Source organism: Capricornis sumatraensis, chromosome X (assembly GCF_032405125.1).
Source record: "Capricornis sumatraensis isolate serow.1 chromosome X, serow.2, whole genome shotgun sequence".
Classification (NCBI taxonomy): domain Eukaryota; kingdom Metazoa; phylum Chordata; class Mammalia; order Artiodactyla; family Bovidae; genus Capricornis; species Capricornis sumatraensis.
The window spans coordinates 119447822-119455191 of NC_091092.1; positions in this window are offsets into that span (position 1 = coordinate 119447822).

Below are 7370 nucleotides of genomic sequence, written 5' to 3' on the forward strand. Positions count from 1 at the left end.
GAGAAACAATAGAAACAGTGACAGACTTTATTTTCTCGGGCTCCAAAATCACTGTGGGTGGTGACTGCAGCCATGAAATTAAAAGATGCTTACTCCTTGGAAGAAAAGCTATGACCAACCTAGACAACGTTTTAAAAAGCAGACATTACTTTGCCAACAAAGGTTCGTATAGTCAAAGCTATGGCTTTTCCAACAGTCATGGTCAGATGTGAGAGCTGGACACAAAAAAGGTTGAGAGCCGAAGAACAGATGCCTTCAAATTGTGGTGCTGGAGAAGACTCTTGATAGTCCCTTGGACTGCAAGGAGATCAAACCAGTCAATCCTAATGGAAATCAACCTTGAATATTCACTGGAAGGGCTGATGCTGAAGCTGAAACTCCAATACTTTGGCCACCTGATGTGAAGAGCCGACTCACTAGAAAAGACCCGGATGCTGGGAAAGATGGAAGGCAGGAGGAGAAGGGGCAACCGAGGATAAGATGGTTGGATAACATCATCGACTCAATGGACATGAGTTCGTGCAAACTCTGGGAGATGGTGAAGAACAGGGAAGCCTGGTGTGCTGCAGTCCATGGGGTCATAAAGAGTTGGACACGACTGAGCAACTGAACAACAACTTTCTCCCTTGCCCACCCAAGGCTCCCTGTTTCCTTCTTCAGTTCTGCACACTCCTTTCTAAAATCTAAATATAATACTGCAGCATCCAGGCTAAAAAAAAACCATCCCTTGAACTACAGAATTTCAGATGGTTTGCACACTGGCCAGAGGAAACAAGGCACCCTCTATAAGGTCAGCTGTTATTCAGCTAAGAAAGGGAAATTTATAGAAGTGAGATGACTACTAGAGCAGGGTTAAGGTGAAATGGCGAGCATCTTGGTTAATTTCCTTGGCCCCTGTGTTTCCTAGTAAGATACACATCTGCCAGGGACACTTTTCATACTGATATGTTCTTTTTAAGCAAACAGCTGAATAACTTCTATACTACTGCTCTTCTATACTAGAAGCTTACATCACCGTACCAGAAGCAATTAACCAATGATCAATACACTTCTGTTCAAATGAATGCAAACAAAAAATGAATGCATTCTTTTTTCTTAAAAGTTACTCAGAGGAGTATATCATCAGCAAAGAGAAGCAGCAAGGTTGGTCCCTTACCAGGTATCCATGCATAATAATTCTGCTGCCAGATTTTCAGGGTCTAAGAGTGTTCCTCTGAACTATCGTTTATCTACTCTTTAAAATATGGCATTTTCTTGTGCATTTCCTCTTTGAAAAATCTTTACATATATCAAAGATTTCATTCTTTGACTACCAAATATGCTAGATATATTTCTGGAGCTCACTTATCTTTTACATATATTTTTGAATATGAAGCTGTTATTCATTAACTAGACAAATTTATTAATTTTCCCTTTATGTTTTTATATCTCTTTTAAAATTTTAGAAACATACTCTTAACCCAAGGAGTAGATAAATATTCACTTACACTAAGTTCTAGTCTTTCTTTAAGGCTTTTACATTTTCTTTTTAAAAGTTTAAGGTGTACACGGAAGTACACTTTTTTGTAAGGTGTGAGATGCTGTCCTAAATTTATTTTTTTCCTCAAATGTGCATTTACTTTCTTGATGACCATTTTAAAATGATCCCTCCCGATTCATTTGAAAGTCCGTTGTTAAAATGGTCCACATCCCTATTAATTCAGGCATATATCTAGACTTTTTCTTTCATTATACTCAAGTACTTACTTTTTTGTTTTGAAATGTGGCAGAATAAGCCACCATTCATTCTTCTTTTACTGAACATACTTTAGTATTTCATCTGTTTATTTCTTGAAAGAAATCTCATCTCTTATTGAGATGTTCATTTGCATCACTCCAAACCAGAACAGGACATTAATTTTAATTTGAGAATAAGTGAAATCATATAAATAATTTAAAATTTAAATTTCAAGAAAAGAGTTTATCTCTTCCTTTTGTTTGTGTATTGTTGCATGATCCCCAATATAAGTTTCATACCTTTCTTCATACAGGCCATCATATTATATTTCAAGCATACTTAGGATTGTGTTATATGAAATTCAGTGGCTATATATCTTAGTCCATTCAGACTGCTATTAAGAAATACCACAGACTGGGTGGCTTATAAACAGCAAACTTATTTTTCACCATTCTAGAGGCTATGAATTTGGCACAGTTGGTAAAGAATCCACCTGCCAATGCAGGAGATGCAAGATACTCGGGTTTGATCCCTGGGTCAGGAAGACCCCCTGGAGTAGGGAATGGCAACCCACTCCAATATTCTTGCTTGGAAAATTCCATGGACAGAGGAGCCTGGTGGCCTACAGTCCATGGGAGTGCATAGAGTTGGGCCTGACTGAGCATGCACTAGCTGGCTGACAAAGGCTATGAAGTCTGAGATCTGGGTGCCAGCACAGTTGGGTGAGGACCCTTTTCTAGATTACAGACTACCTGTTATGTCCTCATGACATGGAAGGGGCAAGGTACCTCTCTTGGCTCTCTTTTATAAGGACCTCAATCTCATTCAGAGCCCTTATGACCTCATCACCTCCTAAAGACCACACCTCCTAGTAGCTGTCCATTGGGTATTAGGATTTCAACACAAAATTAGGAGAAACACAAGCATTCAGATCACAGCACTAGATAAATGGAAAAAAAAATCCGCATTAGTTTAGTTAAATTTAATCAAATTCCAATAATTATATATATACATATATATATATATATATATATATATATATATATATACACACGCACTAAAAACAGCATTAAGGGCTTCCTTGGGGGTCCAGTGGTTAAGGCTCGGTGCTTCCAATACAGGGAACACGAGTTTGATCCTTAGTCAGGGAACTGAGATCCCACATGTCTTGTGGTGTAGCCAAAAAAAAAAAAAAAAAATTCAGCAATATAGATAAAATCTTCCTTGAACATCACTACAAAGCCCCTTCCCTCCCTCAGATAGCTATAAATCAGCCAGATCCCTCCCATGGATTTAGTTTTGTCTTTACCATAAATCACATGGTGTTTTAAAATATAACTTGTGTGTACCATTTTGCATTTGTTTTTTTTATTACTTAACAATCTACCTTCATTATATTGACAAACCCATACACCTATGTTAATCACAAACATATAATTATTGAAGAATATTTCTTGGTATCCTGTGGTTTTTGTCAATATCCACTTGATAGACATTTAGCTTTTATCCCATTTGTAATTACTACAAATATCAATGCAAATAAACGAATAAAACCTTTTTGTACTTATCTCCTATGGGACAAATCTCTAGTGTAAACACTCATAAAATAAGCACTTTTTTTATTTTCAAATATTCTAGTAATTGCTCTCCAAAGCAGTTTCAGAAACGTACTCTCCAATCAGCAAAGTATGACATTATTTCTTCTTCACAGTCTCTTCTCAGTATTACTAAACTTTTAAAATGTTTGCTTCTCCATTTTTTCACTGCAGTGGCCAACATTTTATTACTAAGAAAGTGGACATTAGACAGTAATCTTATGCCAGATCACAGTTTCAGATGATTCAGTTTTCAGCATTACTATTCAGAGTATATTATCACTTAGAAGGCATTTCATGTATCAGCCAGGATGCACACTTCATTCTGTGCATAATTAAACCAATATCTAAGGCATAATATTGTTGACAGAGGAGTGGTTAACAGATTCTCAGTTAATGATTCTCAAATATGAAGCTTTTTGTTTGGATTTTTTAGTAACTTGCCCAATTTGAGTTAGTGTCAAATCAAGACAAAAATCGAAGATTTCTGATATTCAGAGCAAAATTGACTATTTATGAATGTTCATTTGTTTTGGGGGCTCACCCAGGTAGCACAGTGGTAAAGAATCTGCCTGCCAATGCAGAAAACGCAAGAGATGCGGGTTCAATCCCTAGGTCGGGTAGACCCCCTGGAGTAGGAAATGGCAACCCACTCCAGCATGCTTGCCTGAAAAATCCCATGGACAGAGGAGCATGGCGGGCTACAGTCCATGGGACTGTAAAGAGCTGGACATGACTGAAGTGGCTGAGCATGAGCACGCACACATGTACATATCTGTTGCTTTTATATACATATGGACCTGAATATATATTTGTAGAGATATTTTCCTACATTATTATATAGCCTGAAAAGGAGGATACTAAGGTAGAGTTGGTAAGAGGAAAGCACATAGAATCTTTGGTTTGACTTCTGGCTCTGTCACAGGTTTTGTGACTTTAGCAAACTTCACCTACATAATGTTGTTTCATGCCATCCTATTATCATTGCAGAATGGTAGAAAGTCTTAATTAAGTGCCAATCATTGTCAAATGGGTTAGGTGTAAAGTTTTTCCCATTTTCTTCTAGATTCAGTGTGTACATTCTAGCAAGGTATCATTATTTTGTAAAAAAAAGAAAAGGTGCATTTTTTTCTAAGTCATTTTTTTTGATTGATGCATGGAGTATTTCCCTCCATCTTTCTTTCTTTTCTTTGTTAACACATCTATATTTTCTTTTTTTAAATATTCTTGTCTATTATGGTTTATCCCAGGAGATTGGATATAGTTCCCTGTGCTTTACAGTAGGACCTGGTTGTTTATAAATATTATTATTTTTTTTCTTTTTTGGCCATGCCAAACAGCCTGTGGGATCTTAGTTCCCTGACCAAGGATTGAACCCAGGCCCTTGACAGTGAAAGCGTGGAGTCCTAACCACTGGACCACCAGGGAATTCCTTCCATCTTTATTTCAAATATTTAATTGGCTACATCAGATTGTATCTCTTTTAAAAAGTGATATAATTAACATATATCATTAGTTTTAATTCCATAACATAATGATTCAATATTTGTATATATGGTGGAATCTCAATAAGTATAGTTAAAATCCATCATTACATGATTTTTCTTTTCTTGTGCTAAGAATTTTAAAAATGTGCTCTCTTTGCAACTTTCAAATATACAATACAGTAGTATTAACTCTGGGCTTCCCTGGTGGCTCCAATGGTTAACAATCTGCTTGCAATGCAGAAGACCTGGGTTTGATCCCTGGGTTGGGAAGATCCCCTGGAGGAGAACATGGCAACCCACTCCAGTATTCTTGCTTGAAGAATCCCCATGGACACAGGAGCCTGGTGGGCTACAGTCCATGGGGTCACAAAGAGTCAGACATGACTGAGCCATTAAGCAGAGCATTATTAACTGTAGTCACTTTTCTGTATACTATCACATACCCATGACTTATTTTATAACAGGAAGCTTATACCTTTTGACCACTTTCACTCATTTTCCCTATGCCCTAACCCCTACCTCTGGCAACCACCAACCTGTTCTCTGACTCTATCAGTTTGGGTTTATTTTTTAGATTCTACATACAAGTGTGCTCCTATGCTATTTGTCTTCCCCTGTATGGCTTACTTCACTTAGTACAATGCCTGTAAGTTTCACCCACGTTGTCACAAATGGCAAGATGTCCTTTTTTATGGCTAAATAATATATATCTCTCACAATTTGCTTATCCTATCATCCATTGATGGGCATTTAGGTTGCTCCATGCTATGAATTTACCTTTGCTCCAGTTCTTCTATTATTTTTTTTCTGCCTTCAAGGGCACTGGGAATTTGTAGTGTAAAATAAAATGCATTTTTTTATGGCAAAACAAGAAAAATTTAAACATAAAAAAATTTCTCTGCCCTTTGGCCTCCTCTCTCACCATCGTTGGGCTTCCCTGGTGGCTCTGTGGTAAAGAATCCACCTGCCAATGCAGGAGACATGGGTTCAGTCTCTGTGTTGGGAGGATTCCCTGGAGAAATAAATGGCAACCCACTCCAGTATTCTCACATGGGAAATCCCATGGGCAGAGGAGCTTGGCAGGCTACAGTCTATGGGGTCTCAAGGGTCGGACACAACTTAGCGACTAAACAACAACTCCTCACCGTTATATGTTGTGTACTTGCATTATGGGTTGACCAAACCTCCACAATAGGCAGAAATATCTATGTGACCATAAAGAGCAACATTCTTCTAGCAGTAACGAGACAATTCCTTAAAAGATAATATTCCTTCTTGAACTTGTAATGGCCACAATGACACTTAGATCTACATTGTGTAAATCATCATTAATACATCATTTAATGTAGAGTCCTCTGTCTCTAAAAAATGTATACAGTATAACTGTGCCTTGACTTCTAATGAGTGGCATAGTTCTCAGAGCTTTCTGGGATGTTCTTCCTGGGTTATAATCCTCAACTTTGGCTTGAACAGAATTTCCCTCTTTCTCAGACTGATTGATTAATTTTCCATCAATAACAGAGTGAATATTTATTGTCATTTATTTAAAAACACCTGTTTCAGTTCATCCCTCCTTGTTTTCATTTTTGTACTTTCCATGGATCTATTCTCTGCCTTGCTACTTGTAGGGAAGCAAAACTTGCCATTGTAAAATGTCTGTTTATTATGCAAAATACTTTTAGCTTAAAACAATCAAGGCACAAAAGATTAAGGAAGAGACTTAACTGCCTAAAATCGTTTAGATTGTGGATCTGTTCCCAGAATAGAGCTATCACCAGAGATCTCTGCAGATAATATGTTCAAGATGTGGTGGGGGAGTTCCTCTTTTGGTATCCTATCATTTTGCCTTTTCATACTGTTCATAGAAGCAAGATCCGATGCTGTAAAGAGCAATATTGCATAGGAACCTGGAATGTCAGGTCCATGAATCAAGGCAAATTGGAAGTGGTCAAACAAGAGATGGCAAGGGTGAAGGTCGACATTCTAGGAATCAGAGAACTAAACTGGACTGGAATGGGTGAATTTAACTCAGATGACCATTATATCTACTATTGTGGGCAGGAATCCCTTAGAAGAAATGGAGTAGCCATCATGGTCAACAAAAGAGTCCAAACTGCAGTACTTGGATGCAATCTCAAAAACGACAGAATGATCTCTGTTCGTCTCCAAGGCAAACCATTCAATATCACAGTTATCCAAGTCTATTTCCCAACCAGTAACCCTGAAGAAACTGATGTTGAACGGTTCTGTGAAGACCTACAAGACCTTTTAGAACTAACACCCCCAAAAAGATGTCCTTATCATTATACGGGACTGGAATGCAAAAGTAGGAAGTCAAGTAACACCTGGAGTAACAGGCAAATTTGGCCTTGGAATGCAGAATGAAGCAGGGCAAAGACTAATAGTGTTTTGCCAAGAAAATGCACTGGTCATAGCAAACACCCTCTTCCAACAACACAAGAGAAGACTCTACACATGGACATCACCAGATGGTCAACACCGAAATCAGATTGATTATATTCTTTGCAGCCAAAGATGGAGAACCTCTTTACAGTCAACAAAAACAAGACC